This window comes from Notothenia rossii, assembly GCF_949606895.1.
Source record: "Notothenia rossii genome assembly, chromosome: 2".
In the NCBI taxonomy this organism is placed as follows: Eukaryota; Metazoa; Chordata; class Actinopteri; order Perciformes; family Nototheniidae; genus Notothenia; species Notothenia rossii.
This window is the reverse complement of record NC_136904.1, coordinates 38,199,679-38,218,298: the sequence shown is the minus strand read 5'-3', so window position 1 is coordinate 38,218,298 and position 18,620 is coordinate 38,199,679.

Genomic DNA, 18,620 nt, shown 5'->3' with positions numbered 1-18,620 from the left:
GAAATAAATGTTTATTATCGGGTCACATTATATAAATGAAACATAATGATGACAGTTTATAACAAGTGAATGAAATGGTGTTTGGCGATTAGGCCCAGGTTTGGTAGGATGTCATTCGGGAAGGCAAGAACCATTTCCGATGAACCCCCCCGGGTCTAGACACTGGTGGTGATGATAAGTGGTTAGGTCCGGTTGGAAGGGAGAAGGTTGAGCTTGGCCCTGAGTTGGGAGCAGGAGGCGAAGGGGTGGAGGAGGGTTGCGCGTTGACACCTGGAAGACAGCTGATGGAAAAGGGGAGAGCATATATAGAGGGATTAACAGGTGCGATAATTAGGCTTGTGAATGGAGGGAAGTGATAGGTTAGCTTGAGGAGTGGCGCTCCCCATCATTTAGTGAAGGGAGCGAGTATTGCCATGACGTGCAATACGAAGTGATAGGTCTTCCTGCCTGAACTTGCGCTGAGCTTCATTTCAATCAGGAGAGACGTGATGTATGAAATACATGTTTATTATCGGGTCACATTATATAAATGAAACATAATGATGACAGTTTATAACAAGTGAATGAAATGGTGTTTGGCGATTAGGCCAAGGTTTGGTAGGATGTCATTCGGGAAGGCAAGAACCGTTTCCGATGAACCCCCAAAAGAAGTGAAAGTATGAAGTACTGAACGTGATGAAATCTTACCTTGTGGGATGCAGTGGAAATCTATGGATGAAATGAGAGGTTAATACATTTGGGGAGCACGAGCCGATGCCCGGCGAAGAGGGAGATGTAGACAATGTAATGCGGCTGTTAGCTTGAGTACAATGATGCATGAATATCATACCCTGCTTAACATAAGCCATGTGAGCATGAAACCAAATAGTGCAATATGAGCAGCATGAAATAATATTTGCTTAGGTAAATACTGAGACATGACCCATGATATAGGCAGGGCTCAACGCTAACTTTTAAAAGTGGTTGCCAGGCTGGCAACCAGGCCTCCGCTTTTGGTTGCCAACTGAAAATACGGTTGCCCTTTTTTTAGATACCTTATATTTTAGATAATTAAGATGCTATACAGTTATACATCAACTTAATAATGAACATGTGACACAAGACTGTTCAAATGATTTACAATAAGTAATTAACGCACTTATTTGAACCTAAGTGGTAGTGAACTTGTCCACCCTCAATTGTTGGTATACAAAATACCAGTAGTGCTGCTGTTGTCCTGTTCTTCATAGATCCCTCACAAATGAATTGAGCAAGTCACTAGTTTCTTGATCATCCATTGTCTCCCTTTCAAATGTGGGTTTTCTTGACCTTTGTGCTGACCCCCACCATAGACCCATTGGCCCTTCAGCATTGAAGTCTTGGATTGGCCAGACTAATACATTTCTAATGTTAAATAAATGAAAACCATTCATAGTTAAACATTTGATATTAATTATTGATGCTGTAAATTACCTTTAATATGTCTAACTATATTTAAAATGTGTTACCTTTTTATAGAAGTGATTATAATTTAATGCAACCATTTTCCTATGGTAAACTTTCGTTTTGCACTTTTATTTTGGTAGTAATAAGATCGGGACTCTTATTTTGAATGAACTTTTACCGGAAGTGAATGGAAAACATTCCTCTTTGTTTTTCGTTCGGGTTTTACCTTACGCTCCATCAGTTGAATCACTTTGAACATTCATTTGAGAAGTTGAGGTGTTGGCTGAACTTTTTATCACACAGTCAAACAACTTATTTTTGCTTCGCCATTTTGTTGTAAAACAAACACACGGCCCACCGCGCACGCGAGTAAACGTACATCGCTTTCTGGCTCCGTAATCACGCCAATGCACGTGCAATTTAAGTACCAGGTTCCGATTGGTCACAACAATTAAATATCACTCTTAAAACAAATATGAACATTTATCTATTTTGGGGTGCACGTTTTGCTGTCCTTATTTCTTATGTTAAAAACTGGTTGCCACTGATGGCAACCAAAGTCCAAGAAGTCGTTGACATTTTTCTGAATGGTTGCCAAAAAAACACGGTTGGGCAGCATCCGCGGCTGTGTTGAAGCTTGAAACTGCGGTACTTACTGAGCATTCCGGCTAGAACCGCTAGCCAACTGGGGAACGCCGCCTGTAGCTTAATCCGCAAGACTGCGGAGCTGATGAATATATACCTGGAGCTGGGACGAAGCCCTGCTGCTGCTTGCGCGTTGACACCTGGAAGACAGCTGATGGAAAAGGGGAGAGCATATATAGAGGGATTAACAGGTGCGATAATTAGGCTTGTGAATGGAGGGAAGTGATAGGTTAGCTGGAGGAGTGGCGCTCCCCATCATTTAGTGAAGGGAGCGAGTATTGCCATGACGTGCAATACGAAGTGATAGGTCTTCCTGCCTGAACTTGCGCTGAGCTTCATTTGTACTTTAAAAGTGTTTACTTTTGCATACTTCGTTCATGGGCTTCCACCAAAATTATTTCCTGTTATTTATAAAATGGTCACTTGAACCTGCAGGAGTCCACTCTTTATTCAAAGGCTCTCCGTACTGTGTTACACTGGAGAAGCACTCATGTGGGACGTGATGTGCCCAGTGGCCGGGATCTGAAAGGCTACGGGTGCCATGGCAGGTTTACAGAGACCACCAATGAGAAATTGATCTGACAACGATTCAAGGGTAAATCATTTCCACGAGTTAATTACTTTGGAAGAAGAAGAAAAAATGAACACGGCGGAAACTCTGAGACATCTGTGCAGAGTGTGAGAGCCAGGTCTGTGCCGAGGGAACGCCACTACTTACCCACTGATGGATCACTCAAACTGCTCCGTGTGTGCTCATGCTTACTCTAACTTTTTCTCCAAAACTCCAAGACGCTGTGTGACAACACATTCTGTAGCAACACTGCCTATTGTAATACAAAAATACATGTTGTATGAACACATCAGAAAGGTTAAGGAATATGGTGGCACTTGATGAAGTATTTAACTAATTGTATCTTAGTAAATGCATTATGAGGCAGTATGATTCATGATTGAATGCATTACAAAAAGTTGGAGTAATAATCGATATTTACTTTTTATATTCATTAATACATCCAATTAGTTAAGTTATTACATAATGCATGTATTAAAACATGTTCCACCTAACTGCGTTATGTAATAACATATAATAAAGTTGAGGAAATGTCTACTCATTGGGTTAAGGCTGTTAATTGTAGCAGATGATTACAAAATGTTATTACATAAAAAAGTGAACATTTAAAAAAAATAAAATCTAATTATTACAAAATGAGTTGTTATAACATAATATGAACAGTCAGTACATTTTGTTGTAACATAAGACATCTTTCATTGCTTACATTCTCTCTAGTTATTGCACAATGTGTTGTTATAACATAATGACATGAACATGTATTACATTTTCTAATACATAAGGCGCTGTACATTTAATTTTGTTCACCATTCATATAAATGTTATGTTCCTAGAATGCATCATTAAACTCACAAATCAGATTTGGTTACATTTAATTTTAGGAACAAATGCTGATTGATAGCCAAGACTTATTTATCCCTTTTTACATCATGTAACATCTTTGCCAGACAATTTACACATCGTCTCTGATTAGATTTGTGCATTTTAATAAAACCGTGGGTGAACCCCAATCTCCTCTAAGTGACTTTAATCTGCTCAGATTAGTCGATTTGTGCCACGCTTGAGTATAATGCAGTGAGAAGGGATGCATTTTTATGGATAAGTAGTCAATAACATCAGCATGTTGCTGCCATAGTGCTCCTTGGCTGGGATCCAACCTGTTAATACCATTACAACAATACTGGTAAAAGGCCTGTTGGCTTGGCAAATTGAGCCACTGCAGGCTCGCTGGGATCTGATTGGATTTCCCCCCGGTCCTGCGGCTGGGAACATGTGTTTCTGCCATCCCCAGAGTGGCTGTCAGTTTTCTGAATCCGATATTTCTCTCAAGTGGAGGAAGGACATAACGGAGAGAGAGAAGCACCCATGGCTATTTGCAAAACACTCATTGTTTTATCTGTGCGGAGGCCTTCACAGTCCTCTCATTAATCAGTGACAAAGCCTTATTTAAGTGCTTGTTGTCCTGACCTATTCGTGACTGACGTTGGCATTTAAGAAATACCAGCAGAGAGCGTTGCCGTATCGGCAGTGTGGGTGGGACAGGAGTGTCCTGCGCCTAGCATTTCAGTCGGTAGCAGAGCCATTAATATGTTTCTCCTCAGAAGAAGCTGTCAGCTCGGCGACAGCCCCCTTCTCAGTCTCATCAGTCAGGGGGTGAAAGGAGTTCACTTGGGGTTGATGAGCTCAATGGGTGATCACCTTTTGTAATGAGAGCAACTGAGATATAGCGAGGAGAGCCAAGGAGAGACAGACACGGGGTGAATCACCTGTTCGGAAAGATAAAAGAACGAATAGGGGAGCTTGAAAAGAGAGTGGATGAGAGATGCAGAGAGGAGAATGAGTCACAAAAGCATTCAGGAAGGGGAATCGGCGAGGTAGAAGAGACGCACAATAAACACCACCACCAACAGGATGTCATTATTATAATGATGAATATTCCGCCGTCCACCATTCCAACAGAAACTGAATAGGCAGATTCAAAGGATTTATTTCTTTGCAAATGTTATTTTAAATGAAGTTATTTTGGTAAATCTAATGGAAAATGTAACCAACAAATATATTTTTTATGTTTTTAAATATTATTTTGTAGAATATGTTAGGCCCTCAGAGAGGGCCTAGAGGGCCCTGACGGCTCGCCACTGACTTGACTTTGTGCATGGCTGAACAACTTTTATAGCAATGATCAAGGTCCCGCCTCTAACACTGCATCCAGTTCTCTTGATACCATCCATGGGTCCAACAAGCGAGCGGAGAAGTGGGAGCCCGCGACGTATTCAGTCCATAAAGGTCAACCTCTCACAACTTCCCCTCCTGACTCCTGTATGACTGCACATCAGTCAGCCCAGCTTCATCATTAACACGTTCTCTGTCAAGGCTTTATCACAGATCAAGTTCAATGGCGCTCCTGGCAAATAAAAGCCCTTCATAACTCAGCCATTTTATAAGCATGACTGGGTGATTGACAGTGGCATAAGTGATGAGGCAACAGCAGAGATGGATGGGAGGAAGAGTAGAGTTGAGACGGGAAGGATAGCAAATATTCCCATCAACTAGACACATATTTAAAAGGAGAAATCCAACCTGAAATGTATATCAGGTGTGCATATTTGTTGTTACTAAAATGGTACATTGCAGCATTGCTTTTCTGTCTACTTTCCTTTTTTTTCTTGATTGCAGGAACCCTTGCACTGCTGTTATCCACCTACACGTAGCACAGAGAGCCCTTGTTACTGAGAGCTTGTCAAAAACACAGTTCTGGGGAAAGTACAATATAAAGGACTGAAGTAGATGTAGACAATAGAGGATGAGAGAATGTGCAACGGATGAATCACTCGTGACTTTTTGTATGAATACTCACTAAGTCCGGAATAATTGTTTCCAGAATAGAGTGGATATGAAGTGTGTTCACCTTTTATCAACTAATTACACATTTCCTTGCATTACATAACCAACTCATTGTGTTTCACTAGGCTGTTCATTTTATAAAAAAATTGAAGCAATTAAATAAATTCTATATTTATAAAACAAATTAAGGAGCGACTCATTTCAAGAAAATCAGATAAGAGAATAAAGATCTAGTCACAGAACATTCTACTGGCAAAGTATCTACCCTTTTATTTACTTAACATACATGCATTATCTACAATCCTCTAGTTCAGGGGTGCCCAATACGTCAATCGCGAACGACCGGTCGATCGCAAAGGTTGTGTGGGTAGATCGCATTCGCATGGCTTTTTTTTTTAAAGTTAGCCTTTCATCCATCCTTACTATGGCATTTACCACTTGATTGACGTACAGGTAAGCCAGTCTGAGTTGTATCGTGCCATACGGGTTCATGCAGTTATGAGGGGGCCTCACCTCCTCATCTGAAGCGCAAATGCGGCGCACTATTATGCGCTTATGCGGCGCAATTAGTGTAAGCACGCCACAGTTTATCCGCCGTTGTCCACTAGCACCCCCCCCCCCAGTTTGCGACACAGTAGGTAGATCATTTGGGCTTGGTCACTTTAAAAGTAGCTCCCAAGCTGAAAAAGTGTGGGCACCCCTGCTCTAGTTAATGAAATTGGCTGCACTGAAAAAAAAGTCTGTAGAATCTGTAGTTAAGTTCAGTGTTATTCAGTGGTCTTCACTCCTCAATCATTAAGAATGAGTTTCATTGCATATGACACAACTCTCTGCCAGATTCTAAGCATGTTTCACTTTTTTGTGGAGCACCTTAGTCTGGGTACACCTGAAGTTGCTTCTTGTGAAGAAAAACAAAAAGTTAGGACAAGAACATTTTGGAAAGTTCGGAACAAAGTTTATAGAAATATTTTTAAGTTAACAGTGTGAATACTTATTTCTCAACAAGAATAACACAGGTGACGTATTAAAAGCTCCTGTAATATAAATAACATATCAACAATGGATCAACAGACTGCATGTGAGTGAAAGTGGTTGGTTATAATTCTAGCATTTATCAGCAAAATATTGTTATCGGAATCTTTCTGGTTTCTGTTTTGGAGTCTGAGAAGAGATGACAGGTCGCATTTTACAAGGCTTTGGTTCCTTACTACTTATAATGGTCTGTCAAGTTCCTAACCGGAATATAAACAATGACCAGTTCACAGAAGAGGAAGTGTTGGCCTGTAAGCAGGCATCTAAACGGAAAACAAATATTTTGAGCTGCTAAAATAAACGTGTAAAGGATTATAGAGTGTGTTGGGGAAAATAACTGCTCTTTGTCGAGGGTAAGCATCTTGATTCATGGTAGGCTTACAAAAAAAAACATCATCACTGCACCATTTTACATTCGTCGGGTTCAGAGATCGATTGGACTCAAACCCAAACGAAAGCACGAAGCACAAATGAATGCGATTGTTGAAATGTGCTGTATGCGGAGATAAGCAACTGTTTGATAACATAACAACTGTTTAAGGTAATGCCAAACAGTATAAATGTAAGTGTAAATGTAATTTTTCTACGAGCATGCCTGGACAAACGATTGGTTTCTCTTCTCGCAAATCCTTTGGGTTTTAAGTAAGGGCATTAAGTTAAAGCGGCTCAAATAAGGAATTATGTTGGATAATCAGGGATATTACAGTAATTTCCCCTCAGACAAATTGAGTTATTGCACAACACACTTTGAGTAAGGTTATAATGTAATGAAGGTTTGATTGGCTTGTTGCTTATAACAGAAAATACATTTTTTGTATTCAATATGTGTGATTGACCTTATGTACATTACGTTAATGTCCTGTGCATCCCAACATCTGTTGCACTAAGAAAAACAGATGTTGTGTTATGATCAAGGGCACTTTTTAATTGGCTTAATCGTAAAGCTTTAAATGAAATGGAATAACATGTATTTCCTTGAATCATTACTTTGGTTGGTAGTGATAGAAAAACATTGTTATAAAACTCTTCAGGAGTACACTAATTATAATCACGGTGATTATGTTTAGAGATGAAACTTGAAGTGGTCTTGACCGAATGACAGACGCCAAGTGGCTCGATGTTTTCCTGCCTTGGGTTTCAGTTCATCAAAATGAGCAAAGCTCTTTGGAGTTTAGATTGCCATTGCTGAATGAGTGTAAAAAGACAGAGGTTAGACCAGGGGTGGGCAAACTTTTTGGCTCGGGGACCACTATGAGTTTTAAATTTGACAGACGGGCCGGGCCAGCAGTAGATCGGTAAAAAAATATTTAGCTGTCCACTCCTCATTATACATTCGGCACTCAATGTTGACTTTTCTTTTCTTTGGTCAACTCATTCTTACAGATGCAGGTTCAAAGGTGAATTATTGCGTCATTGCATCTTCGTTTGCGTCATGACGTAACCGTTTACTTTTCTTATAACCCACACAGCGTTTTACGTCGCTGATTTTCTCCGCAACACCACTCACAACAACATCAATAGAGGGCTGCGTCGGGTAGTTTTTAATTATACGAAGCCAGATTAAATTAAATAACTACTTCTGCAACCTTGTACCTTTCACCAGAGTGCCGTGGTGCATTGTTTATTAATGTAGTTCAGCTGCATTACTGCCTGTTGCAGTGCTGCTCGTCTACCGGAGTTTATTCTCCCGTTAACTCGCGGCAGCAGCCGCTGTAAAGTTTTCATTGTCTGACTGTCACACAAGCAGCTGATAAATATCCCCCATCCCCATAAGTGAATGTGTTTTAGTCTGAAAGCTGTTTGCCATCACAGCGCTGTTATGAAAGTTTTTCTGGCATTCTACAGGTGATGTTAGCTAATCAGACTATCTTTATTACTTGTTGCTATCATATTGTGGCATAAGCCGTTTTCTACACGCATATTTTACCGGCGTAGTTTTCGTTATGATTTTACTTGTGACGGCCACATGTAGCCCATGTATTGATTCCATCCGATAGCTGCAATAATACAAAACAAAAAGAAACGTCTGCCTCTAATGGTCAATAACAGTGAACGGATGGTTATTAAAGTAAGGTAAAATAAACAGAATCACGTTAAGCCTGGTTAGTGTTGCCTGACTTTATATAAGTGTGTTTTATAAGTGTGTGGTCGCGTTCTAGTCACTTTGCTCAGCGCTACTGCTTGTTACAACTTGTATTTGCCGGTCGGTTGCCGAGTGGGGCCAGCTGAGAGACCAGACTCCAGCAAAGGTAAATTGTGTCTAGAGGGCGCCATCTAGTGGGATCAACTAAAATGCCGGGTATTGCAGGAAAAAGGCAAAATGAATGTGGTCTTTACTATAATTTGGACAATTTTGTACCAATATTCGGCGGGCCGGATTCAAAAGCCCAACGGGCCGTATATGGCCCGTGGGCCTTAGTTTGCCCATGCCTGGGTTAGACACTATGTCGGACAGCCTTCAGTGGAGCTGTTAAAGCCTTCTATGGTCATACATGAAAAGAGGTTAATTTCAACGGGCTGTCAATATCATCACTTGTCCACATTACCATTAGCCGCTCTATATTTGAATACAAGACAATTAGACTACACTACTTGAAGTTATCGGATGAAAGGTTGTCTCAATGTACTATGCATGGGAATTATGATGGGGTCATAAAAACAGATCTTAAAGCAGTATTACCATTGTGCTGCACCTTAGCTTCCCTCTCTCCGACCAACTCCATCCCTTTTCTAGCCCCCAACTCCTAAACCCCCTCTATTTCACTCCTAAACCGATAATCCAGCCCCCTCCCTGTTGGGTCCACAGCCTCACTTTTTTCCCACGGATCACTTCATCCCACATGTTGGTATTTGGAAACCCTGCTTGTCATCTAAGACCTATCAGAGCAAGGCAAGTCTTCCTGCCAGAAGTGATTATTAAAAGATGTAGGGGAGATGGAGAGGTGGGTGCGTTGGGGAGTGAGGTGGGTGTGGGGGTAGGGGGCAGTATGATGAGAAAGACAGGGGTTGGAGAGAGACAGAGGAGGCCCCACTTATGTCGAGCAGGGCCGCGTCTTCCGATTCAAAGAGGGATTTTCACATTATGATTCTGCAACAGTGTATTGCATACTTCAAAGACCCTATTACAAAGACCTATTAGCATTCATGCTTCATTCACATGGAGAGTCCAACACCTGCATGGGAAACAGGGGCAGGATTTGCGGCGAGGAGAACTAGCTGAGGATCACAATGCTAGGGCGGATGACTTGGGGGGGGGGGGGTACTTTTCAGAGTGAGGAATCATAGGACATGAATTTTAATTAATACCTTTCTGAATGCTGCAATGGAGGAGAAGGCAGCAAATGAATAAGAACCTTTGTTTCAGCATGTTTCATTGCAATTGCACAAATGGAACACTTCTGAATGTATGGTTTTATTCTATATTTTTCTTACAGAAAACAAATTCAACAAAAAAGCGAAACAATATTGCAGCGTTGGGCTTAGGTGGGAGCAGGATTCCTGTATTTCTTCTCACATTGTCTGAATACACATATTGAACAACTAAGGGTTGATTTGCAGGATTGATTGCTTACTTAGCCCTACATCAGTATATAGCATGAATAACAATCAAACATCAGTCATATTTCCTATGAATAGTCATTTATTAAATATGAATACAATGGTAGTCCCAAAAAATGTTCCTATCGTCTGAAAAGCAGAGACGGACGTCACACTTGGTGTGTCACATAATGTGTATTTTTTTTTTAAAGGGCCTCTGATTTTCAAAAACATATTTGTTTTCAGCAAATTACACTGCAACGGGTGTAAGGACTGCATTTACCATGTACAATTTTCTCTAATGGATTAAAAAACATTTGGTGCTTTAGTTATATTTTTCCTCGGATACAAACTATATTTTCCCATTGCTTAAAGATTGTGTTCATGAATGCAAAATCTGTTTAGAGAGATTACCCTGACCATAACCTTTGTGTAACATTTCAGTTTGACTTGAATTTTAAAATACTTTCTATTTATGAGTTTAATTGTATTGTACAACAGTAAGCAATAGGTGACCCTTTGTTCAAGGTTCTGTCTTTCAATGCTGTACAATATACATGACCCAAAAACATGCAAGACACCGCATAGAAGTCAATGCAATTGATTTCCACAGCCATTTGAAAGGAATCTTTGTTATGTATGACGTCTATTCTTTAGTTCAACAGTCTGCTACTTTTTCTCACTTTGAGTTGCATACATGTAAATGGCTTATGTCTATTTTCCACCAGCCTTAGGATATCGTTTATTCACTTAAGCATGCTCAAGCCGATGAAGGGCTTTTGATGCAACTGCTCTCTCTTTCTACACCCCACAAGCTGTTTGCTATGGTTCATTAGCTTTCTGTTGAGTTGACTGCTAACACTTTATATTGTTGCAGGCTGTTCATTCCACACATTTTCCAAGTGCTGCCCACTAGGAGAGCACGATTGCAGGAAGAGAGTAGCTGCCATTATATTGGGACAAATGTTGAGTTCGAAGAAGTGCCAGCGGAGTCGACAGTTTATTATGTGGACTGTGAAAAAGGTGGTGTGCCATTAACAGTAATTATTTTTGTTTGGCTGATTGATTTATCTTGTTAATGTGCTCAGAAAGAATGAGATGATAAAGTATAAACCAGATTCTGAAGAAAATAAGCATTATTGGGCCGCCAGATAGGGTTAGGGACACAGTCTGCGCCAACAGGTTGGGAGGCTTTCTTTCAAAACATATTCCATTACAATTACTGTACTAATTACATGCTAAAAAAAACATAGAAAATAAATAATTAAGATTTTCTTTAAAAAATGTGTCTCCTAAATGATGTACATATACTACATAATAGTATATTTGACAAATGCAGGTCAAGTTTAATAAATGAATAGAAGCAAACCCAGAATTGATGTTTAATAAATCAGGTGTCCACCTACTGCAATAAAACATTTTTTTTTTACTGGCGCAATATATTTTCAATAAAGAAGAATGGAAGGAACCTCAATTAAAACCAAAAAGAAAAATCCAGCAGTACATCTACCTACAATATATTTATCTTATAATGTATTGTAACATTGTTGTCCTGCTTGTAATGCCTACAGTAATCTGGTCCGTACTGTGTGTGGTTACAGTGACACCAACACATTCTAATTGGTTCATCTTAGAGTCTAGGTGCACGTTAGTGCACAACTATTTAGGAAATAACCTCCAGGCGTTCCTGAAATATCGCATTAAGAAGAAAAGGACAGATGCAAGTTCACTTGGACGTTCAAACACCAAAATATAGTCAGCCCAAGTAAACATTTGTGCTAAATTTAAGAATAACCTTCCAGGTGTTCATGAGCTATCGCATTCACGAAAACAGGATGAAACAAACAACCTCAACTCATTATGCCTCTTGTCACGACTGCCGCAGAGGCATAGAAAACATTTGCAGTACCCAATATGTGAGAGATAATAAAGTGGTAGAATAATAACACATCTAAAGCAAGGGAGGTCTTTGTATTATGCCGAGTGGGGACATTGTTTCTGGAAAGGAACACTCCTGTTGAGTTTTTCAAATGTCATCTCTCAAAGATTTTAGCAACAAACGAAATTGCTTTCACCTCTATTTTATTAGGGTAACAGCAGACATTTCAGAGGTGGATGAATATCTGGAAAACCTTGCAGGATAAAAGCAAAAACTATCGAACCAAACCTGCATTGTCAGACACCGCAGTGAGGGGGGGAGGTTGGTGGACTAACCCTTTGCGGACAAGACTAGCACACAGTTACCTTGCAAACTGTGATCAGGCAGCAGAAGCAGCACATGGACATCAGCAGGCACCAGGAACAGTTATCCGACCAGGCAGCAGACGTAAACACACACAGGGAGGACAGTTGGACCGATCAATACAGCTGCACGGAATAAGAAGTACTGGGCTTTTAATACAGATTGCACCTCTAAATGGATGTGCATATCTGCTCAGAAACCTCCCAGTGTAAGCAAGCTTAGTCAGAATCATAGTAGAAAGACTTCCTCCTATACCTCTTCCTTATAATAACTGAGCAGCCCCTCAGGTGCATGATTATCTAGGGTGAAACCGACAATATTAGCGCTATTTACTGATATTACAGTTAATTGAATGCACACATAAGGGCAATGTTAGAACACTTGGTCAAAGATTAAAACACATTCAACACCTAATATCCATGTTATGTATCTGCCTACACATTTTACTCAGCTCTATTTCTGACTATAGCCAGCTGATGGATCCTCGTTTTCTCTGTGATTCATCTCCGTGTAAGACGTAGGAGCACTCGCCTCAATGAGAGAAAAGACAAACAACGATCAAAGTGGAATGAATAGAGAGGGGAAAAAAACAACAACCTGCAAAGTTAACACAGGATGTATTGCAAACGCTTTAATGAGTCTACTCTTAATTAGTGCCACAGGAAATCGATGGCTACCCCAAATGCTTGTCATTAACAAACGAGCAAACAGCTAACCCGTGGGACCTGTGCCGAATAACTGTTTCTGTCACGTGCTGCAGCCGAGGACCGGAAGGAATGTGAAATTGGGTGCAAAGCGTGTGTGGTTTGTGTGGTGCGGCCTGCTAAGCAGAGCACTGACATGTGTAACGGCAGGAGGTAAGAAGAGAATAGTTCATGTCTATCTGAGGCGTAGGAAGACTAAGGTTTACGATAATCTGGATTTTACCTTGACTCATCTTTTCTGTTATGTACATATTTCTGAATAAACAATACAAAAATGCCCTTCTCTTTAAAATGTACCCCAAACAAAAACAAGTCTCACTTAAAATTCCAGTGAACTTTATTTCTTCGCATGTTTAAAGGGGCCCTATTGTGCTCATTTTCCAGTTCACATTTGTATTGTGTGCCTTATTGGGACATGTATCCATACTTTACTGTTCAATGTTAAATGTTCTCACATTCTTTTAGCCCTCTGTCAGAACCAGAGCCCAGTCTTTGGCTATCACGTACAATGTGTTAGAGCGCTAGCCAATGGAAGCACAAGTATTAAGTATTGATATCATGATGTCACGGAAGTATTCAAAGGAAAACATATTTGAAATGGAAAGAAAGGAAACAAAAGATTGATTCACCAAAAATACAACATTACTGTTTATTTTGAATGAAAAAAAACACTATTTAAAGTTTGATTATTTTTTAGAATTAAAATGATGGCATTACATGTATAACTTCATTAAACTGATGTTGGCCTGTTCATTTGTGTACATGTGTCATTTGTGACATCAGGCTTTATATATTATTATCGTTATAAGGAGCAGCTTTTACAGCTTTTGTCCTCAAATGCAATCATAAGACACAAGTGTGTTTGGAGCATATGTCATCCGATGTGCAAACTGCTCTACCTACTCCTTATGTTTAAGCTTTAACCTCTTTAATTTCCGAATAGATCCTACTTATTAATGGATCCCCTGGCTTACTGATTAAGCTAACTGCAATCACCTTTCTAGAATTGAAGCAACAGTTGCAAACTCCATGAAAGACAGTTTTGGTGTTTCAGAACTCTTGAGTGTGAACTGCGTCTTAACTTTATTCTTTTTGGTATATCAAACCAGAAAACGGCATAGCGTTATAGAAGTGCTTCAAAGATGTGTCGTCTCATTTGACTTTACATTAGGTACTGTAATGCTCGGAGACAGCATAATTTATTTCCATCGGGATCTGTCAGCGTGAGTTGCAGGCGGCGTATAGCTCCTGTTTGTGATGCCTTTGACTCGCTGAGAGTTTGATTGGAACACACAAGTTTTAAAAAATGGGACAAGCCCTCTGACGTTGATGGATTTCCAGGCAATATTAGTCAGCGAGCATGTATCCCCCTAAGCTGTGGTGGAACTGATCGAGGTTGACCAAATAATCTGCCAATTCCCTCCCAAGAAATGCAGAGACGACAAAAAAACGTCTAAGTCTCCCAAGCCCTCATCCCCGAGAGCTGGATCAGCACTTGTGTCAAAATTCCCGTTAAGAGCACAAGATTTGGACTTTAGAGAAGGTGGCGGGGAGGACTCGCAATTTCATGGTTTCACTTTTAATTCGTGTATAATCACAAAATCGGGAGCGAGTGCTGATGGAGTGTGAAGGCATTGTTCGAAGAATCGTGAACAAATACAGCCGGAAATGTACAATCTCATCTTCACTCTTAAGCTTCCCACTTATTATTCAGGTAATGAGTCAATACTTGAGGACATATCAATGTTTGTGAGTCGTGTCGAGGGCTGGCCTTCAAACTCCCCGCGCTCCCACTCATTCATCTCACTTCATAAAGCTTCAGGCTCCCGAGCCCCATAAGTGCTGGAAAGGATTGTGTCACTGTTTTTTTTCCCAGGCGATATAGTCAATATGGTTTATGAAGTTGAGGTCTCCCCAGGTCACATGAGAGCAGGACATGAAAGCCCAGCGCTCGGCCTCCACTTCACAAACAAGCTGTCCCTACTTCAAACGGGTGGCAAAGCTGCCCCACATTTCTTCTCTTTTCACTTCCAATAGCCAACATCGCTAATGGCCGCCGGCTTTCTCCATCTCCCCTCTCCACCTGGCAACAGGGGTGGGGGGGCTCGCAGCCACGGCCAAAGGTAGTCGAACTCTAACAGCTCATGGCAAATCGCTGAGCTTTTGAACGTGGCATCATCAACATCCATTTAGAAACAATTTTCACTGAAGTGTAAAAAGCCTTTTTTTAAGAATCAGATTGTTCTTTAAAGTTGACATTTTTATACAAATATAGATAATTTAACTTTTTTTTTTATTATTACGAATCGGAATTATTTATTTATACTGAGGAAATTGGGTTTCATTACAGTCGCTGCAAAACAAAATACAACGCATTAAATGTCAAAATACAAATTGGCACACTTTCTACTTTATATAACATGTGTTCGCAATACATACAGTGGTGTTTTAGTATTAATAATATGTTAAAGCTGAATTGCAAAGTTAAAGTTTGCACAGTTTATTCATTTAATTTAACTTCAAGCAGATTTCTTCAGTTTAACATTATAGCATGCTCTTATTTAATTTGTTGTCACCTAAGGGGTACTGTGTCATAAGGGTCACACATCACTGGAACTAAAATAGGTGAAAACGAGCAACACGTGGATCAGAAAGGATTAATTGGAAAATAGAAATAAGAATAAACTGAGAATATTATAAATGGTTAATTTTCCACCAAAGCCTTTGACGTTTGCGGCTCTTCGTTCTCGGTGTCAGCCGAGGAAACAGTGTGTGCCCAAGTTAAACCAGTTTTTGGGGCCAAGAGCTGGGGCTGCTGCAGTGGTCCTGGAACTGCTCGGTGGAAAAGGAGGTCTATCAAAATACAGTTTGTATAGTTTACAGAGCATGGAAGACTTAATTCCCGCTAAGTTATGTTGATCACTTTGTTTCATGGACCTCATTGCTGGTTGACATTGTCCCCAATGGTGAAATCATTTCCTGATGTCTGCTTTGTTTTCTTTACATTTTGCCTCTATATTGGACACTATTATTATAATACCTCCAAGCTGTATACAATCTGTGTGTGTGCATACATGCAGCCTTCAGAATCATAATTCCTGTTTAATAATCACAATATATTTGCATGGCTACACTCTCTATTCCTTACATGATATTCCTATATTTCACTCTATACTTCTCCACCGTGTTCTATATATACTATAGGTGTAGGCTTGGTCAAAATATGGTTGAAATGTCATAATTATTCCCCCCATATTCATGACAGTATAAATAAACATTGATTAAAGGTTTAAGAAATATGTACAAGGAAACATAGTGTGTTGGTTGTGAAACCGACAGAACTGTCTGTCAAACCTGGACGTATGATCCTTTCCTCTCACTGCCCCCGAGCATAATGTCCTCACCAGTAAGTATAGACGGTAAACATCATTTTACATCATTATCATCATCTCAGCATATAACATATCATTCTAATACATAACAAGTAATAATAATAATAATAAATGGGATTTATATAGCGCTTTTCTAGACCCAAAGACGCTTTACATTATGAGTCAGGTCGACAAACAAAACATAAACAAAAAACACAAACAAAAACAAAAAACAAAAAACAAAACAAAAACAGAAAAGCAGTCAGGAGGATGTTGGTTCAGAGGGGGGAGGGGCGGGTTTAAGGATAAGCAGAGTTGAAGAGGTGGGTTTTGAGACGGGACTGGAACAGGGTGAGGGAATCAGACTCACGGAGGTCTTGGGGGAGGGAGTTCCAGAGCTTCGGGGCTGCCTCAGAGAAGGCTCTGTCCCCGAAGCTCCGGAGTTTGGCCTTGGGGATTGAGAGCAAACCGGCTGAAGTGGATCTGAGGGACTGGGGTGGTTGGTAGAGGATGAGGAGGTCAGTGAGGTAGGGGGGGGCCAGATCGTGGAGGGCTTTATAGGTGAGGACCAGAAGTTTGTAGTGAATGCGGTGTGGGACGGGAAGCCAGTAGAGTTCTTTGAGGACCGGGGTGATGTGATGCCATAATTTGGTGTGGGTGAGGAGTCTGGCTGCTGCGTTCTGGACACGCTGGAGTCTGTTGAGGGATGTTGTGCTGATGCCGAAGAGGAGTGAGTTGCAATAGTCAAGGCGGGAGGAGATGAAGGCGTGAATGAGTCGCTCAGCTGCGGGGCGGGTGAGAGAGGGACGGAGTTTGGCAATATTGCGGAGGTGGAAAAATGAGGTTTTTACAACTTGGCGGATGTGGGGGTCAAGGGAGAGGGTGGGGTCGAATATCACGCCAAGGTTGCGTGCCTGGGTGGAGGGGGAAACAGGGGTGCCATCGATGGTGAGTGTCAGGTTGGGGGTTTTGCTGAGGGTGGATTTGGAGCCGATGAGGAGGAGTTCAGTTTTATTGCTGTTGAGTTTGAGGAAGTTGTGTTGCATCCAGGATTTTATTGCAGTCAGACAGGATTCGATGTGTGTGAGAGGGGGGTTGTGGGGGGATTTGGTGCTGAGGTAGATCTGTGTGTCGTCAGCATAGCAGTGAAAGTCCAGGTTGTGATGCCGGAGAATCTGACCAAGGGGGAGGATGTAGATGATGAAGAGGAGGGGGCCGAGTACTGAACCTTGGGGAACACCTTGGGTGACTGAAGCTGTGGTAGAGGAGTGATTGTTGAGGGAGATGAAGTGGGATCTGTCGGAGAGGTAGGACTGGAGCCACCTGAGTGCAGTACCTTCGATACCGATATCCCGGAGTCGGGTAAGCAGGATGGTGTGGCTCACGGTATCGAAGGCTGCACTCAGGTCAAGGAGGATGAGGATGTTGAGGGAACCGGTGTCAGCAGAGGTGAGGAGGGAATTGAGGACTTTGATGAGTGCCGTTTCTGTGCTGTGGTGAGGACGAAAACCAGACTGAAGGGGTTCAAAAAGGTCATTTTTTTGGAGATGGCGGTGGAGTTGTTTGGAGATGATGCATTCTATTGTTTTAGAGAGAAAGGGGAGGTTGGAGATGGGGCGGTAATTACTGAGGGAGGAGGGATCCAGACCGGGTTTCTTGAGGATGGGAGTGACAGCAGCAGTTTTGAAGGCAGAGGGAACGGTTCCTTGGGACAGGGAGGAGTTGAAAAGGTTGACAATGTAGGGGCAAAGGACGGGGAGGCAGGACTTCAGAAGAGGGGTGGGTAGAGGGTCAAGCGAGTAGGTTGTGGGTTTGGAGGAGCTGATCAGTTGGAGTATTTCAGGGGGGGTAACCAGAGTGAACTGGGAGAGAATGCCGTGGGGAGGAGGGCTCGGGAGGTCAAGGGAGATGGAGGGAGGAATTGTGGCAGTGGATGTTGGGAGAGATGTTTGTGTGTCAGATGCAGCAGATAGGGAGTGATTAATGGCAGCGATTTTGTCAGAGAAAAACTGGAGGAATGAACTGCATGTGGAAGTGGAGGAAGAGAGGGTGTCAGCACGGGGTTTGAGGAGCTTGTTGACGGTGGAGAAGAGGGTCCTGGGGTTACGGGAGGGGTCGATGAAGATGGTGGAGAGGTAAGCAGATTTTGCGGCATTGAGGGCGTCTCTGTAGGTAGTGAGATGGAGTTTGTAGGAATCATGGTGAACTGTGAGGGAGGATTTCATGGTTAGGCATTCAAGCTGGCGGCC